This window comes from Hibiscus syriacus, unplaced genomic scaffold, assembly GCF_006381635.1.
Source record: "Hibiscus syriacus cultivar Baekdansim isolate YM2019G1 unplaced genomic scaffold, ASM638163v2 tig00111458_pilon, whole genome shotgun sequence".
Lineage (NCBI taxonomy): Eukaryota > Viridiplantae > Streptophyta > Magnoliopsida > Malvales > Malvaceae > Hibiscus > Hibiscus syriacus.
In genome coordinates this window covers 2,877,732-2,891,089 of record NW_024063097.1, presented here as the reverse complement: position 1 = coordinate 2,891,089, position 13,358 = coordinate 2,877,732, and positions in this window count along the sequence as shown.

Below are 13,358 nucleotides of genomic sequence, written 5' to 3'. Positions count from 1 at the left end.
GAGGCATACCAGGTGAATGCATTTTATTATATACTTACATGATATGAGGAATACTTGCAATTAGTCAACCTCTAATGTTTTACTAAGCATGTTTTAACGCATATCAAAATGTTTTCATACAGTTTTAAGAAAATAATTTTTTATTGAATGGTTTTAGAGTGTGAACTGCACTAAAACAAATAGATGTGACACTAATTAACATCTATTGATATTTTGGAATAAATTTTTAATCTACAATTTGGTTATGATAGCCAATTCTATGTACATTGAGAGTCTTAGGTATAATTGTAATACCTTGAATAAGGTGGTTATCAATAGATTTTTTAATGCATTATTGCATTCTTGTAGTAATACATTTGTTGTGTTATTTCACTATGTGTGCAAGAATGGTGTTCATAATGACTTACCACTCCGAAATTGTTAGTATAGTGTCGTTGTGTACTCTATTACCTATATGTCATTGTAGCACTTAGGTGCTAATTGTGTACCTTGCATTCTCATCTGTCATACATTGGGCTGTGAATGGATTTTTAAATACACCAATTGATAAGTATGTTACATATGAAAATAATATTTCACAGATTATGTCATTGAAACTTGGCTTATCAAGTCAGTTTTATTCGTTTATATACTTTGTACTAATTAAATTGAACTTTGATTCTTTATGGTTACTTATGTTTTAAATGCCTTACTTACTTTAATATGCCCCACTAAGTGAATACTTAGCATGTAATTGTTTCACACATAGGTTATAGCGTACTTTCAGAGTGAGGGGTGCAGCTAATATCATCTGTTAGAGGTTGCCTCATCAATAACAGTATGACATCCTTAGATGTTCTTTTTATATTACTAGTTGGCATGTATTTAGTTATGTTTTGATGCTTTGGTAGGAATGGTTGAAATATACTTTTGTAGTATTATATTTATCAGAGAACTTAAACTTCTATATGACATATATAAACGTTAAATTACATATTAGTAGTAAATTACATTTTTAATTTTTATTATTGGATCGTATTATTAAAAGAAACAAAAAATTTACTATTTTTCAAATATGAAAATTGCTTTAAAAGCATGTGACATCCCTGATTCATGTTCGGGGCCGGATATGTGAAAGGGGAGTTACAGTGGAATTGCATTCATTAAAGGCATGAACTGTCCTTTAGTCTTAGAATGTTCCATGAATGTTTGTTTGAGTTCAAAATGGTCTAGAAACTGAACTGTTAATTAATCATATACAATAACCCAAATTTGAATGGGACTTATTTTATCACTCTTTAAATATGCTTAATTTTATAATGGGAACTTCAATTGCATGTTTGCTGATTGTGTGCAACTTTCGAATTGTTTATGTTTTAGTCCCTAAGCTTTCATGTTTAATTAAGTACTCTTTTGATGTTCGAATGGCTTGAAAATTTGCGTATTGATAATTGAGTACTAATAATATGAAATTTTAAACTCAATTTAACTAACTGGCCTTGAATTCCTTGAGTATTAAATGACCATTTTACCCCTAACTGTCTGTTGCGATATTGATGCTCTGTATCTATTGATGTATGATTTCATGTTATCTAATATGTTTTATCGCCACATGTCACATTTTGATTCAATTTTAAATTGTAAGCTTTCACATATTTTGCATGATTTATGATTTTATTTTTTCCAACATGATAGGAACCGAATATACACATAGATATCCGGGTTGGACTCCTAGATCTAGTATGGGGTGTTACATTTGTTGGTATCAAAGCCATGTTTGCAATGATTGATAAATTTTATGTGATTGTATATCGGGGTAGGAATTGGGAACCACATTGCCATACTGTTTTGAAATGTTTTTGCAGGTCTTGCCTTGATCACCGATGCGTTTCTCATCATGTTTTATTGATTTGCAGTGATTAGTTTAGTTGTGATGGTGTATCCTCATGCTATTTTGGGTACTTCTGGGTTTGGCTGTTCTGCCACCAAGGCTAATACAACTGAGATTAGAAGTGGTTCTAATGGACCTCCACCGATAGCTCCACAACTGAATCCTCATATGGAAGTTTTGACTGAGGTTATTCAGGGTGCCTTACGTCGAGTCATTCCTGAAGTGGCACCTGCTCCTATGCCAGTGCCTATGGGTAGAGGTTTACTGTTAGAGTATTTGAGGGCTTTGGAAGCTAAGGAGTTTAGTAGAGTTCGTTGGACATATCTTATTCTGTAAAGGAGTAGCTTAAGAATGTTGTGCAGATTTTGTCTTTGCTTCAGGGTGACACACGTCGTTGGTTGACTAAATTAGGAGAGGTGTTGCTGATGATAAATTGACTTTATCATATTTTCTAGAGGTATTTCGGCGTAAGTTTCTGGGTGCACAGTACACAGATGTAAGTAAAAATTATTTTCTCAACTTAGTTTAGGGAAACATATCGGTGTTTGAGTATGAGGTTGAGTTTGTTTGATTGAGCAACTATGCTATAGAAATTGTACCAATCGAGCTTGAAAGGTGCAAAAGGTTTAACAATGGCATGAGTAGAGAGATTCGTACATATTTGGTTAATATATCTTCAAAGGTGTTCGATATTCTAGTGGATCAGGTGAGGGATGTTAAGAGTACTGTGGGTGGTCCAATTAGGGAGTTTCATGGAAGAGATCTGTGGATGCTAGTTCTTAGAGTCGTTCGGCGAAGAGATGTAAAGGACTTGATCAGCGTAATTCTGGTCAGGATCAGTCTGGTCGAGTAATGGCTTTGTCTGGTGTTTAGAGGAGTCTCCGTTTCATTCATCTTGTAGAAAGACGCATCCGGGGGAGTGTTGGCGCACCTCTGGAGGTTTTATTCCACTGTGGTGACAAATTTCATCAGTTGCATGATTGTTTGAAGAAGGCTGAGTTAAGAGATGGTTCACTTGTTATTACAAGAGAAGGTGGGCTAGTTGAAAATGGTGGTCAGGTGGGTCAGGCTCGTGGTAGGGGTCGTGGTAATTCTGGTACAACTGAGGCTGGTGAACCTGGAAAATTGTATTTGATTCATGACCCCTAGGATAGTGTCTTGATAGATGTGATCACATGTACCTTTCTATTAAAGTCTTATCCTTTGCTTACCTTGATTGATTATGGTTTTACACATTCTTATATCCTTAGTCGTTTGGCAAGTCGGCTGAGTGTTGCTGTTAGTATTAAGTATATGAGTTTGTAATAATCGTGGCTTTGGAAGAGAGTGCACTTGTGGGCCGAGTGTGTCATAGTTGTTCATTGGTTACTCAAGGTGAGGTATTTCCAGCTGATCTGACGAAGTTACTGTTCCAGGGTTTTGATGTCATTTTGGGTACGGATTGGCTTCATGAGCATCGTGTGTATTTGGATTTTGAGTTATCTCAGGCGATTCTGAACACGGTAGATGGTGTCAAGTTGGTGGTAGTGGGTGAAAGGTTGGATTTCTTTTCCAATGTTGTGTCAGCGTTAGATGCGAGTAAGATGTTGGATCATGGATGTGAGGTGTATTTGGCTTACATTCTTAATATGGGTGGTCAGAGTTAGGATATCTGAATGGTTCAGGAATTTCTTGACGTGTTTCTGTGAGAGCTTTCGGGTTTTATGTCAGATCGTAAGATTAAGTTTCGTATAGAGACTTATATTGATTCAGCTCCCGTGTCTGTTACGCCTTATCGTACGGCACCTAAGAAGTTAAAAATTTTGAAGGTACAATTGCAATAGTTGTTGGATCGAGGTTTTATCTATTCGATTATTTTACCGTAGGGTGATCCAGTTTTTTTCGTGAAGAAGAAGGATGGTACGATTCAATATGTGCATCGAGTATCGTTATTTAAACAAGTTGACGATCAAGAATTGTTATCCTCTATCGAGGATCGATGACTTGTTTGACCAATTTAAGGGTGCTAAGGTGTTTTCGAAGATTGATTTGCGTTTGGGGTATTATCAGTTAAACATTAGTGAGCCTGATGTTATGAATATAGTTTTTGGATGCGTTATAGTCATTACGAGTTTCTAGTCATACCATTTAGTTTGACGAATACGCCTATTTCTTTTATGGATATGATGAATCGTGTGTTTCACTTATATCTTGATTGCTTTATGGTGGTGTTCATCGATGATATTTTAGTGTACTTAGCATCGGAGGAGGATCATGACTCGCATCTTAGGATTGTTTTGCAAGTGTTGAGGTAGAAGTTGTATGCAAAGTTCTCTAAGTGCGAGTTTTCGTTGAGTAAGTTGACGTTCCTTGGTCACGTTGTTTATGCTTAGGGTATTTGGTTCATCCGAATAAGATTAAATCGATAGTTGAATATAAGCCTCCTAGAAGTGTTACTGAGGTTCACAATTTTCTTGGGTTATCTAGTTATTATCGACAATTTATCGAGGGGATTTCTCTTATAGGTGTTACTTTGACCAAGTTGTTACAAAAGGATGTTATGTACGAGTGGACAAAGGAAAGGTAGAGTAGTTTGAGAAGTTGAAGTCAACTTTGACGGAGACTCTGGTATTGGTTAACCTATGTCCAAGAAGGATTTTGTGGTGTATAGTGATGTGTCTATTACCGATCTTAGGTGCATGTTAATGCAAGATGGTAGGGTGGTAGCTTATGCGTCAAGGCAGTTGAAGCCACATGAGTGTAACTATCCAATGCATGATTTGGAGTTTATCGCAGTAGTGTTTGCACTTAAGATTTGGAGTCACTATTTATTTGGTTAGAGGTGTATCATTAACACCGATCACGAGAGTCTTAAATACCTTCTTACTCAAAAGAAGTTGAATTTGAGACAGAAGCATTGGGTTGAATTGTTAAAAGATTATGATTGTGTGATTAAGTATCATATGGGTAAGGCGCATGTGGTGTTGATGCTCTGAGTTGTTAGTCGATAAGGGAGTTGTGGACTTTGTTTGCGCGTTTGAGTATGGATGGAGATGGAGTATTTGTGGAAGAGTTGCAAATCAAGTCTATATGGTCCCAATGTAATCGTGATTTACAGTCGAGTGACAGGAAGTTTGGAGGCAAAGCTCTAAATGGTGCGAGACGGTTCTGGTGGTGATTTCTCGTTGAATTTCGAGGGTGTTTTATGCTTTCGTGGTAGATTGTGTGTGTCGAGGGATGATAGTTTGAGGTGTGATATTTTCTTAAAGGTGAATAGTGGGTTGTTTACGATTCATCCGAGTAGTACAAAATGTATTGGAATTTGTGAGGGTCTAAAGCATGTTGTTGTTGAGTTTGTTAGGCTAGGTTTGGTTTGTAAGCATGTTAAAACTAAGCATCAATGTCCTTCGGATTGCTGTAATAGATTAGTATTCTGGAGTGGAAGTGGGGCGTATTACGATGGATTTTATGTCGAGTTTACTATTGACACCATCGAAGAAGGATTCAATTTGGGTGATTGTTGATCATTTTTCTAAGAGTGCGCACTTCATGTCGATGCATGCTACATTTTTGTTGCAGAAGCTAGCAGAGTTATATATAGCTAAGATAGTGCGGTTGCATGTTGTTCCTTTGTCGATCATTTCAGATCGTGACACGTTGTTTATATGAAAGTTTTGGCAGAGTTTGCATAAGGCTTTGGGTTGAAAGCTTAATTTGAGTACAACTTATCATCTGGAGACTGATGGTCAGTCAAATTGTGTAATTCAAATTTTGGAAGACATGCTTCATCCATGTGTGATCAATTTTGTTGGTTCTTGGGAGCGTTATTTGTCGTTGGTGGAGTTTACTTATAATAATAGTTATTAGGCTAGTATTCATATGGCTCCGTTTGAGGCATTGTATGGGCGTAAGTGTCATACTCATTTGCGTAGATCGGGTTGAGTGAGAGGTGTATGGTTGATCCGGAGTTAATTCAAGAGACCGAGGATAAGGTTAAGTTGATTAAGGATCGGTTGAAGGTAGTTTTTCATCGCGAAAAGTCTTATGTTGATTTGAAGAGGTGAGAGATTGAGCACGTTGTGGGCAATTTTATGTTTCTTAACGTTTCACCTTGGAAAAAGGTGTTGTGTTTTAGACATATGGGTAAGCTTAGTATGAGGTTTATAGGACCGTTTAAGGGGCTAAAATGCTTTGGTCCGATTGCGTATCATCTCAGATTACCATTTGAGCTTGAGCGTATTCATGTGTCGATGTAGCGTAGATATCGATCGGACCCATCTCATGTTGTCTCGGTGGACGAGGTTGAGGTTCAAAAGGGATCTTTCTTATGTGGAAGAGTCGGGGAAGATCCTGGCTAGTAATGTGAAGGTTCTTTGAAACAACTTCATTCTGTTGTTGAAGGTGTTATGCGTAAGCACAATACTGAGGAAGGAACAAGGGAGACAGAAGGGTCAATGAGAGCTCAGTATTTGCAGTTGTTTAGTTGAATTAATTTTGAGGGAGAAATTGTTTTTAGGGGAAGAGAATTGTAATGTCCCAAAGCCAGGTGGCTCGATTTTTGGATTTTCGATAAATGGAAATAATATTAAATATTTTGAATTTTGATTTGGGAAATATTTTTTTGAAAGTTTTGAACGATATTTGGTTATTGAATTTTATTTTGGAATTTAATTAGAATTTTGATTTGTTGGTTAAATTGAATTATTTGGAAGTTATGTTTTTTGTGAATAATTTGCAAATTATCATAAATCCAAAGTCTATGAAGCTTATTTTACCAAGACTTGTGTTTAGAGTTTTTCCTCCTAAATTAATTGTATTTTAATATTCCCTTTTTACTAAAATTCCAACTAGATTCATCCTTTAATCAAAATCTATTTTCATATCTTGATTTTTCATTTCAAGTGCCTTTCATTTTCTCTTCTTCAACCTTTTTGCAACTTCTCCCAAATTCTCTCAAATTCTTTCTTTTTGTTGAGAACTTTTCTTCCTTTTTTATTCTCTTTGATTTCTATTTCTTTTCTCTTTAAGCTTTATTTTAATCCTCTTTTCTCCTCTTTGTCGATTTTTACTCTTGATCATGATGGAGTGTCATTGTTGATATCTTTCTTCTCTTTTGAATCTTTAGCAACAAGGTAATGTTTCTTTCCTTAGTCTTCTTTCATGCTTCGAGGGCAAGTGATTTGTTGTTAATGATTCTTTTGATTAATCAATCTATTGAAAAGGATTTTATGAGTTGAGATTGATTTTTGAAGTTAATTAGTGAGTTAATTTTCCTGACTTGTTTAGGAGGTTTTCTTGATGAAATTGAGATGCTTTTTTAGATGATTATTATCACATTACACCATTTTTTCAATTACTATTGATTTGGATATCGATTTCTTGAAAACAAGCTTGATTTCGACATTTTTTTGGGAATCTGGGAATTAAGTGTAGTAGAGGTTCAATTGCATGGTTTTATTTGGATTAGATATTGATTTAGATTTTCATCAGATTTTGTTGAGAAGAAGTGATGCAAATCGGATCGGGGGTTTCAATGATTTGTTTTGGTAAGGATTTCAGTAATTTTGATTTTTCACTTTGTTTTAGAAACAGAGAATTCTACTTTATTTTAGCATTAGTTTTGATATGTTATTTTGCTTGTCAAGGTGTTTGATGTGTTAGATATTGAGAAGAGGTTGTGCTTTGTATTTTGGTGAGCGTTTGGAAACATTTTTGGCTACCAGAGAACATGATAAGCGACTTTCAATGTTGAGAATGGATGTGTTCAAGGTTGAGAAAAGTGTAGTTAAATTCATTACTTGATCTTAAATTCTGATTGTATGGTTCATTTAATGATGCTATTGATAATGAGGATTGAACTATATTGTGTGCGATGCAATATGTATAAAAAATGTGAATGTGATGTGTTGCAAGTGATGTGTATGATTTTGAAAACGTTTTCCAAAAATCTATATATAATGTGAATGTCTGATTGGACAAGTTGAACATTCTCGCTGTCCATAAAGTGGTTTGATCATGACAACCAATTGTGATTGTGTTTCAGAACAAGTTTGAATCAATATATGCGAAAAGTTATGCATCATTGATAACCACTCTTGTTGAACTTGGATTAATCGACTACTTATTCTTAATGGGACCTTTGGATATGAAAGGAATGCCTAGGAAAGAGTACTTTATGTGTTTTATATGTGTGTGTGTGATCAGGTTATACGAGGTTCGATTGGTGTGTTGAGCTATTCTTTGAGAAATCACGGGGTAAGGTTGGGCATTAAGTTTTGCTCTTCAATTTTGTGGTTTTGGACCTATGTGAGTCCATAAACAAAATGGGAGTTATATGGAATCCGTTTATCCAATGAGTGACTTGTGTTTCGAACAAAGACCATTTATCTTATAATGGAAAAATATGTGTGCATTGAGTATGTCCTGTCGAATAAGGTAATTGTGCATGAGTGTATGTGTTTGCTGTTGAATTATGGTACTTAATGGTACTTGATTTTTATGGAAGTTGTGTTCATTTAGTGTACGATAAACGATCATTCGGGCATGATATGATTTTATATATGACGAGGTACAAACAAGTGAGATATGTTCATGTAGGGCTTTGTTTCATCTTGGCTATGTGTATTGTCCTAGAATGATTGGTATTCACTAGGCTTTTCATCTCACACTCTCTATTTAACATTTTTTGCAGGAATAGAATCGAGTCAAAGGCGAGGGGCTAGCATCTGGAGTGATTAAGCACGTTAAAGACTCAAGTGAAGTGTATGTGTTTTGAAAAATAAATGATGGCAATGTCGGAGATGTTTCAGAACTTAGACAGTTAATGTTATATCGTCTTGTAATAGTTGTAGTTGTGTTGTGGATGATTTTTTTATGTTTGAGACCTGTCGATGATTTGATTTGTTGTTTCGGAGATTAGTTTGCATGATCATGACTAAATGTGCACGTGAATGCTCAGATGTTGACCTGAGTCTTAAATAAGTATTTTGAGTGTCTAAACAAGTGTAATTAAATAAATCGAATTTGTTAGAAACTTTGGTAGCATGAAATGATTTAAAATGCAAAATTTGAGTATGGGACTTGTGCCTAAGATGAAATTTATGCAATATTTGACTTTTGATGCCAAATTCTTGTAAGATATGTTTGACTCATGTTATGAAGCATGCTACATATGTATTTAGACATATATGAAGTGGTTTGAGTATCCAAGCATGATCCTAGCTTATAATAACTTCTATGTGGATGTATGACAACTTTGAAATGCATGTTATTGAGGATTCTGCATATTTCTAGCAAAAAGATTGATCCCTACTTACTGTCCAGCATAGGAATGATACCCCGTGAAAAAGGATTGATCCCTCTCAAAAAGGATCGATCCCTTCGTTGTTGAGCCCAATGGAGAAGGGTGGAATTGCATTCATTAAAGGCCTGAACTATTATTTAGCTTAGAATGATCCCTTAATGTTTGTGTGAGTTCAAAATGGTCCATAAACTGAATTGTTAATTAATCATATATGGTAACCCGAATTTGAAAGGGACTTTTTTATCACTCTTTAAATATGCCTAATTTCATAATGGGAACTTCAATTGTTTGTTTGTTGATTGTGTTCAACTTTTGAATTGCTTACGTTTTAATCCCTAAGCTTACATGTTTAATTAAGTACTCGTTTGATGTTCGAATGGCTTGAAAATTTGTGTATTGATAATTAAGGAGATATGAAATTGTAAACTCAATTAAACTAATTGGACTTGAATTCATCGAGTGTTAAATTACCATTTTACCCTTGATTATCTATTGAGATATTTGTGCTCTGTATCTATTTATGCATGATTTCATGTTAGCTAATATGTTTCGTTGCCATGTGTCACATGTTGATTCAATTTTATATTGTAAGCTTCCACATATTTTTCATAATTTAGGATTTTGTTTTCATAATTTAGGATTTTGTTTTGTCCAACATGATTAGAACCGAATGTATGCTCAAGTACCCGATGGGGTGTTACAATTCTTTGCATTCTCAAAAGTTTTGTTTTGGTTTTCACAATCGACAACAGCAAGCATCTCGTCTCCAACTCTCTATTCTACAATAACTTTTTTTTGAAAATTTTATAAGGGTTTTAAAATCCAAACGAAGATTTAAGTATTACAAGTATTATTTATGTATTATATTTCTTTTCTAATTATTTGGTTTTAGTTTTAGATTATTTTTTAAAAATCTTAGACTTTTTCATTGTATAACTTATGTTTTAAGTTTATTTTATGTTTGTTTGTTTGTTTGGTTACTAATAAAGTTGAAAATGATGAGAATAGATGAGAAAAATAGGGGAAACTTGTAATTGATCGAGTCGAGTAAAATCGAGTTTTTAATTCAAATTTCGAGTCGGATGTTGAGTCAGATGGAATCATTCAAATCCATAGGTGAGTCAGGTGACTGGTGAAGGGTAGCACTTTTCGAGTTAGAGTCGGGTATGCCAAAATTTTGACCCGACCTGACCCATGCCCATCCTTACCCCTAACTTTACATTACTTCTATTTACACTCTAGTATTTTAATTTTAGTTTTTTAATTCTTCCCTTTAATTTTCAGCATTTACATTTCAATCCTCTAAATTCCAGTATTTTAATTTTTTTTTCTTGTTCTTAATTTATGCTGCACATTTTTGTTTTTACATTTTGGTCATTTTGATGCATTTTAATTTCAAATTTGTTTTATTTTATTTTATTTCAATTTAGTCTTTTTGTGCTTTGATCTGTTCATAATTTAGTTTTAACTTTCCTTCAATCTAGTCCTATAATACCTTGACTTTATATTAGACCCATTCTTCTTAACTTAATCCCTAATTTGATTAATTAATATTTAGTTTTAAACCTTAAATATATGTTCTCCTTAATTTAGCCCCCAAACTTTTTTAGTTTAGGTGAATTTTTGATTTGGTTCTCATATTAATACCCGAGGTTCCATTTTAATTATTTGATTCCAATAATTGGTTAAAATTGGTTAGGATTAATATTAGAGATTTCATTTTAGGTTTAATTTCACTTTAGTCCCTAAATTTAGGTGAATTTTTTATTTGGTCTCGTATTAATGTATGAGGTTCCATTTTAGTTATTTGATTTCGTAATTTGTTAAAATTGATTAGGATTAATAATTAGAGCTTGTGTTTTAGGTTTAATCCCTATGTTCTCTAAAATTCATAATTGAACGCTTTAGTTAGAAAGAAGCCTTAATTAACCCGCTTAGTATAATTAGGCTCAATAATGGATTGTTTGATTGCATTTTAATTTTACAATAAGGTAATCTTCATTTATTAGGGGATTAGTAGTGTATCTTCCGTTTTTGCCGAGGGTGACCACTATTGATTCTCGAAGTAAATCGACATCCTTTTTAAAACCCCGTATCATTTTTTTAATTATTAAGACAATGTTTATTTATCGGGATTGATAACGAAACTTTTGCTTGTGCTCAGGGTGGCCGTTATTAGTCCTGGTAAATCAACATATTTTTTTGGATTTTCATATATAGTGAATTTTAAATTAAATAAAATTTTCAATTCAAAATTTCCAATTTTAAAACATAGAGTTATCGACTAGGTACAAAAATTTTGGACTTTGTGTAATGTTAATCCTTCCCCACTCATAACTGACTATCAAACTCAGTTTTTGATTTCACAAAACAAAACTTCGCATTGTTTATAAAATATAATATTTTATTAAAATTATACTGATTTTAGGTGTTTTAATCTCACCTTAAAATGATTGGTTGTGACTTCAACCTTTTATCAAAACCTTTATTTTCGAAAACTAAACGTCGACTGATTTCTCCGAAAGCCAGTTATGGAAATAGTAAGATCCTCCGAAATCCGATTACGATAATAGTATAGGGTGAGAGTAACTCTCCAAGACCAAAATCAATGCACTATGGAGATATAGGTTAGAGACCTTAAAGTTATAGAGTATGCAAGGGAGATTGATATTTGATAAGTTTTGGGGGAAGTTCTGCTGTGGGACGGTTAAAAACAGCTAAAAAATGGCATGACCGGTTAAACAAGTGACCGGTTAAAATTTTGACCGATTATGTTATATCATTTAACCAGAAATATCATCAAGTACAATAACATATTAGGCAACGCTTATATAATGTAATAGGTCGCTTATATAATAAAATAGGTTAATTACTGGAAACATTATCAAACACAATAACATATTAGGTAGCGCTTATATAACGTAATAGGTAGCACTTATATAATAAAATAAGCACCTCGTTGGGCATTAATTCTGGACAAAAAGTATCGACACAAATTTAGAAAGTGTTGATACATTATGTAGACCTTTTTTCTCATAAAACCGCTATATTTCTACTGGTTGCATTGTTAATTTACCTATTACATTATAATTATAGGTTTCGATGTTTTGGGATCGACACAATTTTAAATGTATCGACACTTTATGCGTGCACCTCGTTGGGCATTCATTCTGTACAAAAAGTATCGACAGAAATTTAGAAAGTGTCGATAAATTATGTAGACCTATTTTCTCATAAAACTGGTATATTTCTACTGGTTACATTGTAAATTTACCTATTAGATTATAATTATATGTTTCGATGTTCTTGGCATCGATACAATTTTAAATGTATCGATACTTTATGCGTGCACCTCGTTGGACATTCATTCTGGACAAAAAGTATCGACACAAATTTAGAAAGTGTCGATACATTATGTAGACCTATTTTCTCATAAAACCGATATATTTCTATTTGTTACATCGTTCATTTACCTATTACATTATAATTATAGGTTTTGATATTTTTAGGATAGATACAATTTTAAATGTATCGACACTTTATGATTGCACCTCGTTGAGCATTCATTCTGGACAAAAAGTATCGACACAAATTTAGAAAGTGTTGATACGTTATGTAGACCTATTTTCTCATAAAACCGGTATATTTATACTGGTTACATTATAAATTTACCTATTAGATTATAATTATAGGTTTCGATGTTCTTGGGATCAATACAATTTTAAAAATGATCGATACTTTATGTTTACTTATTCTATGAATAAACCAGTATATTTTACCTATTACTTTATAATAATCGGTTTCGATATTTTGAGGATCGATACTTACAATAAATGTATCGACACTTTATGTGTGCATCTCGTTTGGCAGATATTGAGCAAAGTTTGTGTTTACTAATTTTGTCATTAAAAAATATGACAAACCCAGTTTCATTATGACAAAACCGGTAAAGAGCTACATGATATGTTGAAAGTATCGATACTTTATAAAAAGGTATCGATACTTTACAATATAACATGTAAAAATATGACAAAACCAGTTTCATTGTGACAAAACCGGTAAAGAGCTACCTGATATGTTGAAAGTATCGATCCTTTTTATAAAAATGTATCGATACATTACAATATAACAGGTGAAAATATGACAAAACCAGTTTCATTATGACAAAACCGGTAAAGAGCTACCTGATATGTTGAAAGTATCGAT